Below are 21,832 nucleotides of genomic sequence, written 5' to 3' on the forward strand. Positions count from 1 at the left end.
ATCAGAACTATAAGATACGAACTCACAAAAATGCATGGCTTATTTTACATATATTTGCTGTTTCATTTTTTAAGATGTCAATGCAGATTTCACAATGGCATATAAAGAATGTAGTCTGATTTTTAGAGTTTTCAGAAAACTAGAAGTGAATTGCCCTTCTGGCTAGAAGAAGTCTGTTTGGGTTTCTCCTTCTGCCATCTTCCTATTCATGCTGCCTTTACTCCACATGGATTCTATAGATTTCATTTAAATTGCACCAACTTACAAAGACATATCTGCCCTAGAGATGTTTGAGTCTTTTAACATTCTAGTCACCACTAATGTTCCTTTTCTATTTAGGCTTTTAATTTGGATGAATTCCAAATTACTATTTATTCAGATAGAAACACTACTAATTACACAAAGCATCTTAATAAAGAATGGAAATGCAATTCAGAGCATCCTCCTTGTGGCTTCTAATGCCTAATAGTTTTAAAATAGCACTAAGGAACTTTCTTTTATAGCTATTATCTAGTGCTGTTAAAACTCTTACTCCTTTTTATTTTTCTAATGTTGAACAAGCTTTAGATTGAAGGGCTTTATGGAGAGTTCTTGATCTCTCACATAGATTTTATCTTTGACCAACTAGGAATGTTTAAGGAAACATATTGGTCTGCCACTAATGTTTTAAAATAAGTCTCTAGAGTTATGCTAAAAACAGAGTATAGAAATTAAGGAATAAGCTTCATTTTCTTGATCCTGACACCCATCAGCATTTACTGGATCCTAATCTTTTGTTTCTTTGTTGATGTTACCATAGCAGATGGCATTGATGGCCCCGGCTCTTCCCCTCCTCATGCCCACATCCTTTGCTATGCGATTTTGCAGTTTCCCTATCAAGATGTGAAGTGTTTTCCTTGCTTCTTGATTCTGAATTCAGGTGTGTCATTGGCTTTGGCCAATGGGATATCAGAAAATGTGATGCAGCAGAGACTTGAAGATGCACTGCAGAGACTAGATTTATTCTTTTCTGCTGCAGCAATTGCCATGAAGTTGCAGTCCCAGCCTAGCCTGCTGGCCCCAGGATGAGGGTGAGACACTTGAACTAGACCTACAATTACCCAGTCAAGACCAGCTCAGATTATTTTGCCCGCAGATAACATTCAAACAGATGAATGAACCCAGTGTAGATAAGCTGAACCTTACAAACACATGAAAGATAATTGTGTATCACTGAGGTGTGAGGGTTATTGTTACACAATCACCAACCAAATTAAAAACTTTTTGGGAGCAAGGCTTTTGCTTCACTCATTTATTAAATCTCTGGTGTCTAGCACTCAGTAGAGGCTTATTTAATCTTTATTGGATAGTTTCATGAATAAAGAAGTAATTGAAAATATTTTCTCTCTTTTTTTGTCATACTTAGATACCTTGCTAATAGCCTTAAACTGAGAGCTTCTATATGTAATAAAAAGGGCCATTCAATGAACTAATCTGTAATTAATCATCATAGAGATGGTGGCCTATCTTTTTGTCCAAAGCTCTCTTGAAATAATTTCCACAGCCTCTCCTGATCCCCTGACTTGGTTAGTGTTTAACCATTCTTAATAGTAAGAACTTCTTCTGATAAAGATAAGTAGCCATCAAAGAATGATCTGCAGACCATGAATGAGCACTGACTAAAAAAACTTTTTACAACCTAGCTAAATACAGGTAGTAGTGTTTTGTCTCAAGTCAAGCTCTAGGGTAAATGGAAGAGTGAGCCATTTGTGTTTCCTTTTGAGCTCACCCCCTCCTGTCCTTCTCCCAAAATAAATACCCTTAAAATATATACCCTTATCCTCTTCCCTATCAAATCCTATTCTTATAAAATAGTTCTGAAAGACAGCTAAATAAGTAATTACCAGTAGTATTGCCTCTCATTGGAAACTTGGATGTTAAGATTCCTTCATTTATTCATCCATTCCATAATGCTGAGTGGCCACTCTGCCCAGCACCATGGGGAGTAATGGGGATGCAGTGGTGATAGATACATAGTATGTTCTTTCATAGAGCTCATGATTTGGAGATCGGGGCAGGTTGGAAAACAGACACTGAACAAGAGTACTACCTGTTGGAAAGGAAAGCTAAAGAGAATGGTGGAGTGTATGGCAAGAGTTGCTAATCTAGTCTACATGGCAGGGAATTCCCCTGGGGAAATGCTGTTTACACTTGAAGAAGGAGTTGACTTTAGTCAAAAAAAACACATGGGAAAATCATTCCTGAAAGATGAACTGTGCATAGAAAGGTCCTGAGGAGGGGCAGATCATGGTTTGTTCCAGGAACCAAGGAATTCAGCCTGGCTGAAAGGAAGAGAATAAGCCTTGATGATGATATTTTGAATTCAGTTCAGACTTTTGTGTTTGTACCCAATATTTTACCCAATAGATAATTTGTGTTTTTATATCCTATTTGGGTGATGGTTTCAGTAGAAACATCACCATTATACATATATGTAACAAACCAGCGTATGTACCTCCTGAATCAAAAATAAATAAAGTAACAAACTATTACTACTACTACTACTACTAATAATAATAAATAGGCCAGAGTCTACTATTTTTTGGCAAGCCATCATTGATTCTCCTTGTATGAAGAAAAGCACTGGGTCATACTAAGCAAGCCTAATAATCCTAAAATATTCTGTTTTAAGGCAATATACTTAATATGAAAATATCAAATAATTTTTAAACAACTTTAGCTCTAACTCATGTATCACAGTAATTCTTGGGAAGATGCTGGAATAAAATTACCATGAATGTTTTCTTAATAGACCACCCCCTTGACCAAATTGCTAAACTTGTCAACTCTGTCAAGTCTCCCTGCCCTGTAGCACCCAGATGCTTGTGGAAATGGGCTATTCTTAAGGATAAACGCACACCTCTGCTGCCACTTACTCAGTTTTGTTGTTAACATGAATCAGTTGTGTTTATTCTCAAACTTATTTATGCCACTTATTTCTAATTTTGTAATTTAAAAAATTTAATTATCACATAAATAAGTTAAATGTAACTGTTTAAAAGCTATGATCTACATGAAAATCAAATTTAATATTTTGGAAAGTACTGAAAGTTACTTTAAAATCGCTTTCAGATAAACTATAGGTAAGGAAACAGAAAATATTGGGAAAAATCAGGAAAACCTAAATGGATTCTGCTTTGGATTGCTTTATTTATGGCTTTAAGTTCTTAATTCACATAAATAAAATAAAACAACTGGCATTTATTGAGGATACATTATGGATTTGTTTGTGTCAAATGTCAATGCTGATCTCCAGCCGCTGGCCCCATACCAAAGAAATGGCGTTGGCCCTACATTTGAAGTTTGGCAAATGAATAGATATATATCTTAAGTTAAACTAATATGATATGTGTGTATCTTTTTATTATTTCAATTTTAACCTACTTCTTTGATTAAACAAGTAATTGTTGGTACCAATCTTATAAGAAGTCTTTTACTCTATAAAGAATGTGAGCATTCGTGCTCTAACATATAGGAAAGTTGTTACTACCCAAGTGTAGAGTGGGTACATCACTACCTCTAGCCCTGTTAGAATATGACTGAGATTGTATATGGTAATGAAAGTTATATATATATATACACAAAATATTTTTGTAATTTTTGGAGACAACAGAAAGAGTGTTACAAAACAGGAATCTGGAATCATTTTCTCTTCTGGAAGGATGTATTATTTGCTCCTTTGATTTATTTCTTCTACAGAACAAAGACAGAAGCACATTTATTTCTGCTTAAAGCAACCTTCCTCTCAGTTTTGCTTTCAACCTAAAACTGCTCTACAAACGAAAAGACTTTTTTTTATACTCAGAGTTTTTTTTCTGAGATTAACCCCTTTTTCAGAGGGGCTTCATGTTTTATTTATTTATTTATTTATTTATTTATTTATTTATTTATTTTTGAGACGGAGTCTCGCTCTGTCGCCCAGGCTGGAGTGCAGTGGCGGGATCTCTGCTCACAGCAAGCTCTGCCTCCCGGGTTCATGCCATTCTCCTGCCTCAGCCTCCTGAGTAGCTGGGACTACAGGCGCCCACCACCACGCCCGGCTAATTTTTGTATTTTTAGTAGAGATGGAGTTTCATCGTGTTAGCCAGGATGGTCTCGATCTCCTGACCTCGTGATCCGCCCGCCTCAGCCTCCCAAAGTGCTGGGATTACAGGCGTGAGCCACAGCGCCCAGCCTCGTGTTTTATTTTTTACTCTCTCTGATCATAATGGCAGGTGTAGCAAGAACAGGAAACTTCCAAACACTTCTGCTCCCTCTACACTCATTATCTTGGAGACCCTAACTAAGACAAGAAGAGTTTCCTTTCTGACTCAACCAGGCCTCTCTCACTAGCCAACTTTTATAGCCAAGAAAGGATTATCAGCCAGGGGTGCTTGGAATTTAGGAACACCCTCTTGCGGAGCAAGACTTCCTGGTTCCTCACTGGAAGGTTGCACATAAGAGGCTGATAGCAGCCAGCAATAATAATATGTCTAGTTTCAGCTTTTCAACAAATGTAACTAAAGAACATATTGAGAAAAAGTAGCCTCCACTTCCAGTCGGTGACCAAGAGGAGCTCATAAAATCTGAGTTTCATTAAAGTAAGGTACCACTATGTACCTACTACAGTGACCCAAATCCAGAATACTAACAACAAATGCTGTGAGGATGTGGAGGAAGAAGAACTTCTGTTCATTGCTGCTGAGAATGCAAAATGGTACAGCCACTTTGGAAGACAGTTTGGTGGTTTCTTACAAAATTAAGAATCTTCTTCTCATACAGTCCAGCAGTCAGGCTCCTTACTATTTACTCAAACTTATGCCCACACAAAAATCTGCACACAGATGTTTATAGCAGCTTTTTTCATAGTTGCCAAGATGTCCTTTCATAAGTGAATGCATAAATAGACTGTAATACCTCCAGATAATGAAAGAATCAATATCGTGAAAATGGCCATACTGCCCAAGGTAATTTACAGATTCAATGCCATCCCCATCAAGCTACCAATGACTTTCTTCACAGAATTGGAAAAAACTACTTTAAAGTTCATATGGAATCAAAAAAGAGCCCGCATCGCCGAGTCAATCCTAAGTCAAAAGAACAAAGCTGGAGGCATCACACTACCTGACTTCAAACTATACTACAAGGCTACAGTAACCAAAACAGCATGGTACTGGTACCAAAACAGAGATATAGATCAACGGAACAGAACAGAGCCCTCAGAAATAACGCCGCATATCTACAACTATCTGATCTTTGACAAACCTGAGAAAAACAAGCAATGGGGAAAGGATTCCCTATTTAATAAATGGTGCTGGGAAAACTGGCTAGCCATATGTAGAAAGCTGAAACTGGATCCCTTCCTTACACCTTATACAAAAATCAATTCAAGATGGTTTAAAGACTTAAACGTTAGACCTAAAACCATAAAAACCCTAGAAGAAAACCTAGGCTTTACCATTCAGGACATAGGCATGGGCAAGGACTTCATTTCTAAAACACCAAAAGCAATGGCAACAAAAGCCAAAATTGACAAATGGGATCTAATTCAACTAAAGAGCTTCTGCACAGCAAAAGAAACTACCATCAGAGTGAACAGGCAACCTACACAATGGGAGAAAATGTTCGCAACCTACTCATCTGACAAAGGGCTAATATCCAGAATCTACAATGAACTCAAACAAATTTACAAGAAAAAAACAACCCCATCAAAAAGTGGGCGAAGGACATGAACAGACACTTCTCAAAAGAAGACATTTATGCAGCCAAAAAACACATGAAAAAATGCTCACCATCACTGGCCATCAGAGAAATGCAAATCAAAACCACAATGAGATACCATCTCACACCAGTTAGAATGGCAATCATTAAAGAGGCAGGAAACAACAGGTGCTGGAGAGGATGTGGAGAAATAGGAACACTTTTACACTGTTGGTGGGACTGTCAACTAGTTCAACCATTGTGGAAGTCAGTGTGGCGATTCCTCAGGGATCTAGAACTAGAAATACCATTTGACCCAGCCATCCCATTACTGGGTATATACCCAAAGGACTATAAATCATGCTGCTATAAAGACACATGCACACGTATGTTTATTGCGGCATTATTCACAATAGCAAAGACTTGGAACCAACCCAAATGTCCAACAGTGATAGACTGGATTAAGAAAATGTGGCACATATACACCATGGAATACTATGCAGCCGTAAAAAATGATGAGTTCGTGTCCTTTGTAGGGACATGGATGAAATTGGAAATCATCATTCTCAGTAAACTATCACAAGAACAAAAAACCAAACACTGCATATTCTCGCTCATAGGTGGGAATTGAACAATGAGAACACATGGACACAGGAAGGGGAACATCACACTCTGGGGCCTGTTGTGGGGTGGGGGGAGGGGGGAGGGATAGCACTGGGAGATATACCTAATGCTAGATGATGAGTTAATGGGTGCAGCACACCAGCATGGCACATGTATACATGTGTAACTAACCTGCACATTGTGCACATGTACCCTAAAACTTAAAGTATTAAAAAAAAAACTAAAGTAGAAAGAATACTGGAAAATAAAATTTATAAAAAACAAAAAAAGATAATTAAAGAATACTCAGCACTAAAAAGAAATGAGCTACCAAACCACGAAAAGACATGGAAGAGTCACACAATTTTTATTAACTGAAAGAAGGAAATCTGAAAAGGCTACATATCTGCCAGTAATGAATACGTGAATGACTCCAGCAGTCTGACATTCTGGAAAAAGCAAATCTATGGAGATGATAAAAAAGATCAGTGGTTACCAAAACTTGGGGGTCGGGGAAGGAATAGGATGAGCATAGAGGATTTATCAGACCATGGCCATACTCTGTATGAAGTATAATGATGGATACATGTCATTCTTATACATTTGTCTAAACATGCATTCTGTGTGACTGTGCACATTTAAAATATGGACTTTAGGTGATAATGATGTGTCAGTGCATTTTCATCTATTGTAACAAACATACCACTCTGGTGGGGGATGTTGATAATGGGGGAGGCTATGCATGGGTGGGGACAGGGACTATGTGACAAATTTCTGTACCTTCCTCTCAGTTTTGCTTTCAACCTAAAACTGCCCTACAAAAAAAAAAAAAGACTTTTTTTTTATACTCAGAGTTTTTTTTTTCTGAGATTAAGTTGGTTCCAGTGATGTGCATTTACTAACTTCCCCTTTTCTCATTTATTTATAAATAATATACAATAAGATGTACCTCAAGAATCCTTAGAAATGGAGCAAATGAACAAATAATCAAGGGCTACTCCTGTCATTATAATTTTGTGGCTGACCTGGAAGTTATCTTGGTGTAGCTCTGTGATTATTTATATAATCTACTCCCAGCTTCTCTCATTCTCAGGGTCTCTATTCTTAACCACAACTATTTAAACAATATTTTTATTGGCAATTCTAGATGACAGATGGACATGTGCTAAGATGATCAGTGTGCACATCTGATTTTTCTAAATAGCCCACAGTAAGTGAATAAGTGAATGTTCAGAAAATATCTGCCATGCTAAATTTAAGGTTCTTGTGCATATTTTATTTAGCATTACAAATTGTCTAACAAAATTAAGTAGGGAAAATATATATCAGATCCATGATGTTTTGTGAATAATTGAGTAGCCACACAGGTGCATAAGATTTCAGATGAAAATTCCTTCTTTTGTGTGGAATATGTACTATTAAAAGATTATAGGGGGAAATTCCATGGATTCCTTGTCATCCTTTAGAATAACAAGATTTTGTGCATAGTTTATTAAATAGCCACCAGTTTTCTAAATTTTTTGCCATTGTTATAATTTTACCTATATCACACTTATTCTAAGAAAATAAAATTTTATCACTTATTCTGACAATCATTATGCTTAAACAAAACTGCCTCTATTTTCTTCTGTTCTGGGGAACAGGTTGCTGCTTAAGCATAGCACCCTATCCTTACTTTCCTATAGCACTCTGCACTTTCCCCTTGTAGCACTTGACACAAGGTGTCATTATACCTGGTATAATGACTCCTATAATGATTCATTTTATATTTGTCACCACCACTCAATTATAAACGATATGCAGTCAAGGTTCATGGCAGAAGTTTTTTAACTCATGCTATGGCCTCAGCCCAAAGTAGATAATCAATGAATATTTTTTTAAATTAAGGAATGGATAGACAGAAGAGAGTGGGGAATCCTATATCTTCCTCTACTCTTTACCTTAGCTTTTCTAGGACTGCTGTGAGTAGTTGGGGCTAAAAGGAGGCAGAGGGGACCCAGGCAGCAAGCTCCTCTCCCACCAAAACCTCTGCTCAATCTGTGCTCAGTCCCTCCCACTTTGGCTCTGGGTGTCAAATATCCTGCCATTGTGGACATAAACAGATGAGAAGATGATTACTGTGAGACTAGCAAAAGTTTTAGTGCGCTGACAAAAATAATAATAATAATAATAATTGCTTACACACATGGTCAAGGTCACTCTCACACCACACACCAACATTTAGGTAGCACACACTCAGCCCCTTTTGTAGACAAAATTTATTGTGGACAACTATACTACTATGAGTATATCCTTAACCTTTTGAAGTTGACCTCAGGGAGGAGAGCCAGGAGGATAATTTACACAATTCTCTTTAGTGTAACTATCAGAAATAGAACATAAGATAGCTGGAATACAATTCTAGCAGTGTTTCATATTTTACTGTTTTATTCTGATTATTTAACATAAATAACTCACCACATACAGTACAGCTTAAAATAAATCATTAGAACTATATATGTAACATACTAAGTCTAGGTGGGCCCAGTGATGAAGCAGATACAGGGGCTTCAACAAACAAGGTGAAAATAGATTAAAATGAGCATTAACCACTATTTAAGGAAATGTATGTCAAAAATCAGGTTGTAATAATAAAAATAATATTAAATAGTCATGATGACAGTAATCAAATCTGATGATGGAATGTGGACTCAAAAATACCTAAAGATTAAAAAATTCAGGCCAGGCATGGTGGCTCATGCCTGTAATCCCAGTACTTTGGGAGGCTGTGGAGCTCAAGACCAGCCTGGGCAACATGGCGAAACTCCACCTCTACACAAACAACAAAAATTAACCAGGGATGGTGGCATGTGCCTGTCATCCCAGCTACTCAGGAGGCTGAGGTGGGCGAATCGCTTGAGGCTGGAAGGCGGAGGTTGCAGTGAGCCGTGAGCCGAGATGGAGCCACTGCACTCAAGCCTGGGCAACAGAGCAGGACCCTGTCCAAATAAATAAATAGATAAATAAAATCAAGCAAGAAAACTCCTAATGGGATGGAAATGCTAAATGTTAAATAATAAAGAAAATTGCATATTATGACTTGGTGATTCAAATATTATAATGAAATAATTTATAAGAGATAGTAGAAGAATAAGAAAGTATGTGTTGCCAGTTAAAGTCAATCAGTCAAAAAATATTTTGGTCTTTTTCATCTATATCAACTCCTGCAATAATCTTTTAAATGACTTTTCCATTTCTGATTTCTTTGCTAGTCCATCAGGCTCCTTTCTTGACTCTGTGTTTAAGTCATTTTCTCCTTTTCACATGTTCATGATTTTTAAGGCCCAGTTGAATGCTAACTATTTTCCGTGAGGTCTTCTCTGATCACTAGCTATTAGTAATGTCTCCCTCCACCAAACTGCCATAGAACTTTTTCAGCACCTCTCTTATTTATGACTCTTTGAACTTTCTACTTTGTAGTTTAGTGACTAATGTACATTTTTTTAAGTTCCTTATTCGTTCATAAACTTTGGAGAGTGCAATTTCTCTTTGATGGCATACACCACACAGTTTATTATACTATTCAGTACACAGCAGGTGCTCAACTGGTAAATGTAGACAGTACACAATTTTCAAGAAAAGTTCTTATACATGAGATTCCAGAGAGCCTCCACCCTTCTCTTTTCTCCCCAAGTTTCCTTCCCTGCTGTTCTAAACTTGGCTCCAAGTCCCCATTCAAGACTTAGCTCCTTAGTGGAGCTTCCCCTGACCCCCACGTTCAAAGTTGTCTCTTCCCTGACAAAAACTCATCTATTCAATATCTAAAAGGTTTGAGTCTTCATGTGCTACCTTGTGGTAGGTCACCATTTTTATGTTTATCAACTATTACCTGCCCCCCATTCAAGATTGTAAACTTTTTGAGAGCAGAAATCACATTTTATATATTTTAGTATTTACTGTCATTTAGTACTATTTATATATTTAGTAGTTATTGTCAGTCTCAGAACAGTGCTCCACGTCTATTGATTCTATTTTGTTCCCGAGATATCCTAAATATCTAGAACACTATCTGGCACATAGTAGGTGGTCAGTAAGTATTTGTTGAATGAGGTTGATAGATGATTAGTAAAACTTCTCAAAATTTTGAGTGAAAAGTTGAGTCTTTGGCAGAAACTTCCAGGAGTTGATTTTAGAGCTAAGAAAAAGTAGAAAGCAATGTCCACTCTTGGTAGAGCTAGGTAAAAACAGGCAGATTAAGTAGACACAGGTGTCTTCTCCACAATCCCCATTTCACTTTATCTTAGGCATGTCTCCTTCAGGAGCCACAGCCAGATCAGAGAGGCCTCCACTTGGAAATGATCCCTCTCAGTGGTGTGGATGGATTAGACCATTTCTCCCACAACTAAGTGGTTTTTCACTGGCCATTCTGAGGTATATGCCATGTGTCTCCTCCTTCAGAAATATCCTTATTCATGTGATGATTTCCAAAATATATTTTAGTCACTTCACTTTGTGTTTAAGTGAATAACTATGGCTCCATTCACTTATCATTAATAAACATATAATAATTCACCTAATTATGGAGATGTTGGTTAAGCCAGCATATTTTGAGTTCATGTAGCCAAATACAGTGGTATTTAGTCACATGAAAGTTTAGCTTAGAACACAAATATGTGCTTTTTTTTTTCTGATGGAGCTCTTATCTTGCAACATCCTTCCTTCTTTTCTTCTTTCCTTCCCTCCTACCCTCTTTCCTCCCCGCTTCTCACCCTCCCTCCACTAGTATCTACTGAAACCCTTCTATGCAAAGCACAATACTACTTGCTGAAGATATAATGAGGAACAAGTCAGAAGTGTCTCTTCCTATTCTATTAGAATTTACACTCTTAGAAGAGATGCAGACATTCAATTACTATTTTTTACTATTTTAATTCCAACGATTACAAAAGTTGGACAGATAAAGAGGGACAGATAACTATGGGAGCTTAAAGGAATCTATCCTGGTTTGGTGGGAAAGGGATGATAGGTTTCAGTAGTCTGGAAAGGGTCACCTGAAAAAATGGTGTTAAGACTGAGTCATGAAGAGCTAGTAGGAAGGGAGGGTGGGGGGAAGGAGAGAGAGAGTGGGGAGTACTCCAGGTAGAAGAAAGCAAATGTGTGGCCTTGAGTGGTCACTTCTCTTTGGCTTATCGTATATATCTATCGGCTAATGAGAATGAAAATTCCTTTTTTTCAAATTGTTAGGTTAGCTTAAAGAGATATTGACTCATTAAATACAAAACACAAGAAGACATTAATATAAAATTGTATACATTTTTTAAAGCCTATATTTTCTCCCTGGAATTAAAAATAAAGTACAGCATGTTGAAATGTTGAACCCTGGCCATATGACTAAATTGGAAGTCTCTCTTTGCTTACACCTTGGGGCAGAGGCAGGCATCAGACAAAGTCCTTTTTATTTTGTATCCTTAAGAGTATTTCAAGGTCAAGTTAAATGAAAAACTAGTCATTGGCTCTGTTAGATTTTCAAATGTATCCTCAATAAAATGTACACTATTAATCATTTTCATATTGGTGATTTTAATCAACTTTTAAACCATTACTTTTTAGAAAAGTTTTTCACAATTTCTGGTTTCTAGGGTAATTGAAATTTCAGTATATAATTATAGTAGTATAAATATGATACTTAAAAGTATTATTAAAGGTCATTAAAATATTTTTAAAAAACTGGTAGGGCAAGAAGACTTTACTACAAGTTAATGAAATGAGGGTAATTTAGTTGAAAAGAAACAAAATGATTACAAATTAAAGATTACTATTCTGTGGCAATCTTTCTTTAGTTGACAGTGAATAAGGTAGAGTTACTATATTTTTATTCATTTTATGATTTGGCCCCTTTCTAGAAAAGTGAAAATTTTATGTGACTCTGATACATGGAATATATTTTGAAATTAAGAAGTATATGTACATATATTAGTCATTATTATTACTGCAACTATTCCTAGTGAAAAATATACCTCATTCAAAGAGAAAGATAAATTTCAACAACTGTTATAAATGCACACTTTTTGCCCATAAAACTAAGCAAGCCTAATAAATTAAAATTTATCTAAGTCACAACCATCCAATTAGGGGCACTTTCTTGCAATCAGATTACAAAGGATATTTTTATCTCTTTCAATTTAGCAGTCAGGTTAGGGCTCCCTAATAGAAGGCTGCGTTGCTCATTAGTCCTACCACTTTGGATGGCCTTTACTCTTAACTTCATTCTCCATAACTCAAGGGGAGTCAGTGTGTAACTGTGGGTGCAGAGCAGCAATGAAGATGCTTGAGTCTTCATTCTGAAGGGATCACCTGTGGAAAGAATGATCAGCTTTCAGAAAACCTCATCTGGTTAAGTCATATTTCTCTCTGCTTTAAAATGTTACAGGATTTCTCATTGCCCTGATCACAGTTTCTCAAACTTGATTGAACATCAGAATTACTTGAAGGGTTTTTGAACTCATGAATTATTCGGCATTGCCCCAGAGTTTCTAATTCAGTAGGTCTTGGGTGGGGAACATACTTTGAGAATTCTGACCTATGGGATAAACACTAGAGTTCTTATTATGTCTTACAAGGCCCATCATGATCTGAAGGCAGCGGTGGTTGCTGATGGAGGATGTGAGCTTTGGAACTGGATCTCTTTGATTCAAAGCTCTGCCGCTTACTCACTGGATAAGACCATGATCAAGTTATTTCATCTGAAAAATTGAGGTAATAATAATATCTCCCTCTTAGGGTGGTTATGAATATTTTATGAGGTAGTACATTTTAAAATAGATAGATTCCAGAAGAATATCAGCTATTAGGATTATGATTACCTCTCCGGTTTCTTCTCTTGGTTGGATGTCCTAGTGCCAACCATACCAGACTACTTCAGACCGTAGTAACATCACGGTTTTCCATCCTTGAAGCTTCAAATGTTCAGTTTTCTCAATATAGTTTCTACCCTTTTCCTACATCTTTCTCACCTTCATCTAGCTAACTCCTACTGAGACTGGAGAGCTCAGCTTTTACGTCACCATTCCAGGAAAGCCAACCCAGCCATGGTTGTATGTACTTTGCCATTAAAACACTGATGTCCACGTACATGTTTGTATCTGTCTTCTCTACTGGACTATAAACTCAGGAGGGTAAGAATGATCTGTTCACTGGTACAGTCTCCATGCCAAATAGTTGCTTAATAGGTATCTGCTGAGTACATGAATGAATCATCATTCATGCTGTCTGTGGGACTCTGGTCTGGGCTCACAAAAAAAAAAAAAAAATGAAAGTTTAGCATAGAACACTAGAGTGGAGAGATCTCTGCCCCTTCACTGGAAAAATATGCCAAGACTGGAACTGAATGACAATAGATACCTAGCCCCTTTTGTGAAGTTATGAATATCAGAGGCATATGACATACAATATGTCTAGTCACATTATGTTAATACAGGGATTTTAATTTCTTTTATATTTAGATATGTCATTCTACTACTTAAATCATTAAAAAATACTAAAGCTAAGAAGAGCTCTGGGAAGCAAACACAACATAATAGTTTCTTTAGCAGCTTGGTATGGCTATTTTGTCTAATCAACAGCACAGTGGTTACAAGTATAGATCCAAGGACACAATACTGCTTGCATAACTTACTTGCTGATGACTTTGGCTAAGGTTCTTAGCTTTCTGAGACCAGATTATTTTCCTGGTAAAATGGGCAGAATAGTAATGATCAATTAGAATTATTACAATTGAAATTAAGTACACAAAGCTCTTAGGCACTTATTCCTAAGAAGCAATCGTGATATATTTTAGCTATTCATTGTTTTATGATGTGACCATTATAGTGTCCTTCTCATGGAGATTCAGTCAAAAACTAATAGTGTATATGTCTGCTTTGACTTGATTTTATAAAAGGATAATGAATTTCAATATTTAATCAGAGTAGAAATGGAAATGATGAGCAAACAGGGTGAAAACCACTTCAGTGATGAAATCTATAGTAAATCTCCATAAAACTGCTACTTGGAATTATTTGGGGATCTCTAAGTATAAAACACATAGGATCATGTAAACGAGTTTGATCAGTGGAAAAGTTTGGCTATGTTTGTCTTTACTGAACTAGAGTAACATTTGTTTCCACATTTACCTATGGAGCAGGGTGTTGGGTTTTGGCACAAGACAATCACCAGTCTTACATTAGCTTTCTGCTATGATCCTTTTGTATGGCATCAGATAGTCAGATGGGTCGGATGACTTCCACGTATTTTGCAGGGTAAATTTCAAGGATGCTGGAACAATTGGGAACACTTTCTGGGCATCTCCAACTCATTTTTCTACAAGTTGTGCTAGGAGGCTTTCTTTCCACACATCATCATTATTAAACCTCCTGCTTCAGATGACAATTGCCCATTTCAGTTGTTTGTCTCCCCCACAGATTGTCAGGTCCTTGAGGACGTCAACTATGTGTTATTCATCTGGGTAGTGTCAGTGCTTGGTACAGTAGCTGGACCAGAATAGGGGTTCTATTGTTGAACTGAACTTCAGTTGAACTCAACTGAATATTTTTTCACTTTTTAAGATTAATAAAGTATGAGCTACTAGGGTAATATCCAAGTGGTCTCCAAGAAAGTCAGAACTTGACAGTGAACCATTACAACCACAAGGTAGGAAATCCTAACACCAGCAATCAAAAAAGGATCAAATACAAGTTTAGAGTTTGGAGCAGTTTGGGTTATTGGTTTCTCTAGGGAGAAGTGATTTGACATTTTCTTCCCCCATCCCTGAACCCACACCGTTTTAGTAGAGAGCACCAAATTGAAAAAACTAACAAACTTTTAAGAATCAGAATATATAAATCAACTGTTACTGTCAAATTCGTGGATAGAGAATATAGTGTACACGTAGCCTAAATTAGTGATGTTCTTGAGGCTGTTCAATGATTTAAGAGGGCAAAACTTTGACAAGACGGGGTTCCAAATAATCACATATCTAAAATGGCATTAAGATAGAAGTGATTCTTTTTCCTTAATATTAGTCATCTAATAGTTTTGGCAGAGAAGTCTTGACAAATTCTTTAAATTTCAAGAATTGGACCTCTGCTCAGAAGGGAACCTGAAATTGCATGACATGAACCCAGCCACCACAATTATTTCTTCAGAAGATTTAGAAGCTTTTCACTGAAACTTAGCACAAAGTAATAGCTCTAATAGCAGAAATCTGAGATCCAAAGAACAGTTCACTATTTCAGCTTCTCACTTCTTGAGCCTTGAGGAAAACAAGCCCTTTATTCATTTTGGATTAATAAGAGGAACCTAACCATAAGTGATTTCAGTTTTCTCTGTAAGTTGTAGTCATTGTGAATTCCCTTCTGTAAATCACAAACGGGGCTGACCTTCAAGTTAAAGTGACTTCTCTTTAAAATAAATTAATTAAAATTCTATCACTGTATACCTCTCTGAGTTCTCTCCTCCCTCCAAATACATTCTATACACAAACTCAAATAGATTAATATTTTATTTCTAATTAAAAATAATTGCAAAACAATGTCACAGTATGTCACAGTGGACATACATCAACAATGTATTTCAACTTGAACTCTAGGGAAGAAAGATCTCAAATTATTTGCATGAATATTCAATAAGCCTATGAATCTTTCAGTCACAGTTAATGTTCAGAAAGGAGAATAGGTATTCACAAATCAAAAAATTAGCAAATAAAATGAAATTCTGTGTTACTGTCAAAGCCACAAAATGCGTTATTGTTTCTGGCTATGTATCTACATTACCTATATATCTAACTAAAAAAGTTAAAGAATGCAGTTTAATTGTTTTGCCATATAATACTGAGCAATTTTAGAAATGAACAATTTTAGAAATTTCCCTTTACTGTAGAGACAAAAGTTTCTAGTAACTTAAACACATTCAATATTGTATAAAGACTCAGTGTAGGAGAATCTTTTCCAGGAAGGATTTTTTTTTTCCAAAACTATTTCTGAAGAAAGTGATTATTTATGCCCAGTGATAATACAAAAACAGCTTTTAGCACTTGTTTTGGGAGAAATAAAAGTTTTTCTGCTTGTAGCTTAAAATATATATTTAACTTACAAATTTGGAATAGTATATGAAATGCCTAGAATACCATCATTAAAAATAAGATAACAATGGATTTTCAATAAATGAAAGAGAAATCATAGGAGATCGACATTTTAGATATTGCAACCTCAAGGGTTGCTTTGGTTTACAAAGTACCATTAAACTTACTTCTCTTTGATAGATTTTTCTAAATAAAGGATGGGTAGATTTGGGTTTTATGGTCTTTGATCTTGATCTAGACAACAAAGCTACTTGGAAAAAGCTCCAGAAAAAACAATAGCATATTTTTTGGAAGGAACTGAAAAGATCTCCAAAGGAAGTTGAAAGCAAACTATATTCTTAAATCCAGTTTATATGACATTCTATGCAAACTGACATTGAAACTCAGTTAAAATACCAAGATTTTGCACATCAGATCCTCAGACTTACTCATCTTATAACTGAAACTTTGTTCCCTTGACCAACATTTCCCCATTTCCCCCACCCTCAGACCCCTGGCAGCCACAGTAGTATTCTCTGGTTTAAAGAGTTTGATGTGTTTAAATTCAAAATATGAGTGAAATGATGCAGTATTTGTCTCTCTGTTTCTGGCTTATTTCACTTAGCATAATGTCCTCCAGTTTCACCTATGTGGTTACTAATGGGAGAATTTTCTTATTTTTATGGCCAAATAATATTCCATTATATATACCACATTTTTTATCCATGGTGACTATAATTAATAATACTATGTTGTTTACTTGAAATTTGATAAGAGAGCAGATTTTAAGTGTCCTCATCTCCCACCATACACAAATGGTAACTACGGGTGGTAATGAATGTGTTGATTAATTTTATTGTGGTTATTGTTATACCATATACATCTATCATTATATTTTATACCTTGAATAGATAGAATTTTTATTTTTTAGTTAAATATTTTAAAATAAGCAGAAAAGAAGGAAAGAGAATCCCTTTGGAAGGAAAAACAAAGCCATGATTTTATTAAAGAAAATTTGGATGCTGATCTATTTTATAGGTTGTCCATTGTACCCATGTTTCTGAAATTTGTATAGTAAAACACAGAAATGAAAACAGTTTGGAATGAAAGTAGCCATGAAGACTATATCAAGAGTAGACCAGTGACCCTTACAAGGATTCACAAAAGGTTTATGTTCAATCAACAAAAACTGTGGCTTTATTCACTCTTGTTCTCACTAATGTGAAATTTTTCCAAAGACTGGAATGCTTCGCAGGCTGTAGCTTGTTAGAGAAAATAAGTTGTGGATCAAATTCTCTCATTTAGAACACTTCTGTTTTAATTCAATGGGAGCCCTCTCAAAGTAAATGGTGTTCCTAATGAAAGATGGTGCATCTGTACAAAATAACTTAGACTTTCATATGTAGTTATTGGCCCACTAAAAATTTTTTTGTCATGAGGGCAGTTTGTCTGTGTTGGATGTTTTATTCTCCTATACTTATGAGCATAATGATTTAGAATTTCAGAAGAGAATGTCAAGTTGGAATATCCTAAAGAATTTAAACAAAGGAATAAGTACAGGGTGGCATCAAAGCTTAAACAATAGTAGGGTTTTTTTTTTAATTTGATTGTAAAAGATGTTTTAAGTCTTTGAGTAATATCTGTGCCAGACTGAAATAGAAAATGGCACAACGTCAAATCCATGTATCTGCATGAACCACTTGGATTTATTCACACACAAGGTATGAAGTGGAAGAAATATTGCCTCTTCAAAAAGGGCTGCTATGCATATCAGTTTATAGAAAGGGCAACATGAAATTGCTCATAGGGGTTTAGAAAGGCAGCTATATACAGGGTTTTTTTAAGAGGCAAAATGTTTTATCATTTTACTTAAGAATTATTGTCTAGTTGGGGTCAGTTTGCATAGTTGCAATCATGTCAAACAAAGACCTTCCCCCATGGATTTGCATTCCATGGTCAAGAACTGACAAAATGGAATATAAACCACAGACAATTGGTTTGGTTTGGAGGATGGGGAGAGGGAGAGGTGAGCAGAAGGGATACTATTGTTAAAAAAAAAAAATGGACTTCTTTTCTTATGGGAGTGGGTGTCTCACTATTAGATGTTCTCATACTACTAGGTGGGGATAATGATTCATTATTATTATTATTATTATATTTTGATATTTTGAAAAGGTATTTGGTAAGCAACCTTAATTCCTGAAATTTCTCTACCGAGTCTATTGTTTTGGAAGTTATTTTGGCCAAATCACTTTTTAGGTCTAATGGTTTTCCATCTGATTTCCTGGGGGATAGACAGTCCCTGTGGGCGGGGGAGTCTAGGACTGGGGAGTAGCTGTGGCTTCTGTGCAAGAACAGAGAATTTCCATGGTGTGAAGAAAGTAGTGTGAGGGGCAAAAGCCTTTTCTGTATCAAAGAAAGGAATTATGCTACTATATTAGTCAGAAGAGGCAGAATGATTCAAACTATATGCTTTTAATCATTTTAACTGGCAGCAGTCAAAACTTCAAATAAAATAAACCTTAAGAATACTGCTATAACAACAGATTTAAATGACCTTGAAGTTTTTTTTAAATTCTAATTTATCATGAACAAACCCATACTGAGTTCATATGCAATGTATTAATCATCAACCGTATAAAATAAGCTACATAATAAAATTAAATTAAATCTCAATTTATCAAACATTAAAATGCTAACAACTAGCAACTTTGTTAAGTCACAGTGTAAAGATGAAATGAATAAAACACTAGAATCACTATACCAAACAATGTAATTGAAGTTAAAATGCTGTTTTCTGTGGTTCTTTTTAGAGAAAAATAACAAGTTGTTTACTTTAATGCAGTGACATTTTATTTTGTGATTAATTTTAAAATAACATTGTAAAAACTACAAACTCATTTTAATTTGACAAGCATTTGGTAATTAATTTTCAAACAATGCTGTGGGAACCCAGAAAGCACTCTTCCTTTGACATGTATTTTATAATTTATTTTAAAACAATGCTGCACAAATCTGCAAAGGCATAATTCATTTGGGAGTTCATTAATTATGCAAATGAGTTGCAATTAACAAATCTGTTCCAAGGATGGCATTTGCATAATAATGAACTTCATGTTTGTGACATTATTTAATAAGATACCTTTGTGCATTTTTAAACCAAACACTCCTGTGAATATTGCATGATGAGATGAGGTTGAAAATGGACATCTAGTCAAAGAGATTCAAAAGTGTATGCAGAAAAATGTTAAAATAAACAGAATTAAATATAATTCAAATAATAAATATGGATATTCTTTTTAGAGTACAGGGGTTTTGATTAATCTCAGCTCCCCTAAATAGCGTAAGACTTTAATTAATTTACATTTATAAGGAGCAATGCACAAATTAGGCTAAAGTAAGACGAAACAAGCAAAACTATAAACTTCAATTTAATATTTCAAGTGAAGGTAGATCATACACTACATCCAAGTCCCAAAACATAAACTTTTAATTAATACAGAAAATACAACATTGAGTCAAAAGTCCCTTTATTTCTCAGTGTTATGACAGGATGACCACAAAACTTGGTTGACATTCATTTACTCAACCAATAATGATTTACTGAGCATCTACAATGGGGTCAAAACTGGGGTTAAGTTAGAGCAAATAAAAAGAAGAAGAAGCTGTATTTCTACTTTGAAGTGGCATAAAGTCTAACGAAAAACACAGACATATTAGGTTGGTGCAAAAGTAATTACGGTTTATATAAACATTAAAATTCCAGGAAAGTTATCTTGTAAGAGAGATAAATGCAGTGTTCTAGAAGTACAGAGGGCTAGAATAATTAGCCTGGTGGAATCAGAAACGTGTGTAAGAAAGGGACAAAATGTTTTGAAGGATAGGAAGGAGTTCACCAATGAGCAAGAAGGTAAAGAATATTCAAGAAAAGGAAACTGTATGCACAAAGTCATGAAACAATGAGTGTTCAGGGTATGGGTTGGGGGAAAAATGTTTTTGGAGCAAGACTGTCAGAAGTTTTAGAGATCCAATTTGAAGTTTTAAAAAGATGATTAGAAGAGTGCTATAAATAGATGGCTTGAAAGGGACAGAGCCACGGGTAAATTTCTTCTGCAGCTCATCAGTTACAGTGTCTTGATTGGTGATGCATCTTGAGTATAAGATGAGATCAGATGAGTTTATGAGCCAAGTATTTGCTATCCTAAATCAATGTGATTCTATGATGACCATAAGATCTTGTGAGTCTGTCATGTTTTTCCGATTTGCTCTTTACTTGTGCTTTTAGCCTCTTTCATCACATCTCAGTTTGAAACCCAAGATCCCTTAAGCGTCACTCCATGCTCCAACTGCACTGATATTCTGGAGCTAGAGGGGTTTTCCAAACCCAGTCTTGTCTATTGTCCACTCAATTGAAGTCTACTCAGCCTTCAAAACTACATCATCATTAATCTGTCACAGAAGTAGAGTAAAAACAAACAAAACTATATCACCATGGCTTAAAAATAGAGGTACAATAGTCCCCCTTTATCCACAGGAGATACGTTCCAGAACACAATAGTAGATGCCTGAAACCACAAATAATACCAAACCTTATATATTTATATTTTCCTATATATACATATCTATGATAAAGTTTAATTTATAAATTAGGCACAGTAGAGAATAACAACCATAATAAAATGTAACAATTATAACAAAATGATAGCATTATGATTCTTGAGTTGGGGGCCATTATTATGTGTAATTAGCCACTTGAACACAAGCACTGTGATACTGAGACAGCTGATATGATAACCAAGGCAGCTACTAAGTGACTAAAGGGTAGGAAGTATCTACAGCATAAACACACTGGATAAACGGACAATTCATGTCCTGGGCAAGACGGAGTGGAACAGCATGAAATTTCCTCACACTACTTAGAATAGTGAACAATTTAAACTTTATAAACTGTTTATTTCTGCAATTTTTCATTTAATATTTTTGGACCACAGTTGACCGCAGGTAACTGAAACTGCGGAAAGTGAAACCGCAGATAAGAGGGACCACTGTAAATAAGTGACATGAATGATACTGCAAAGGACCATAGCCTAACCGGCCAAGCAAACTGGAAGTACCTTTAGACTCACGCTTTGCCAAGCTCTGTTCCAGAATCACATGATGAAAAGAATGATGGAAAGAAAATGTTTGTGATATTAAAATTAAGGAAATTACTCCAACTCAGAGGTAGGTTTTGTGTTTTGATTTATTTTGTTTTGTTTTGTTTTTTGTTTTTATTTTTAACATAAAAACACCATGTTCTTCAGCTGCAAGTTTAATAAGATTTGTTATTTCTATTTCTTCAGTGTATGTTCCTGCTGAGAGGCAGAAGTCTTGTCATCTATCCCACAAAAGCAAAAATACAGACGGGGGCATTTACTGCTTCTTAGCCATCCAGCA

At 35.7% G+C, this 21,832-nt stretch overlaps 1 long non-coding RNA gene across 2 annotated transcripts in view; it reads left to right on the forward strand.

Annotated features, from left to right (window-relative positions):
- LOC134756622 (uncharacterized) overlaps window positions 1-21,613 on the forward strand; it is a 31,449-nt gene extending 9,836 nt beyond the window's left edge. Inside the window, exons 2-3 of one of the 2 annotated variants that reach the window (XR_010129509.1) lie at window positions 12,921-13,056; window positions 21,388-21,613. This is a non-coding gene — a long non-coding RNA (uncharacterized lncRNA). Of the gene's footprint in view, window positions 1-12,920; window positions 13,057-13,323; window positions 13,516-21,387 lie in introns of those variants that run through there. The other variant, XR_010129510.1, reaches the window with a different exon arrangement.
- The last annotated feature ends 219 nt before the right edge of the window (window positions 21,614-21,832 follow it).

This window comes from Gorilla gorilla, chromosome 11 (genome assembly GCF_029281585.2).
Source record: "Gorilla gorilla gorilla isolate KB3781 chromosome 11, NHGRI_mGorGor1-v2.1_pri, whole genome shotgun sequence".
NCBI classification, from domain to species: Eukaryota; Metazoa; Chordata; class Mammalia; order Primates; family Hominidae; genus Gorilla; species Gorilla gorilla.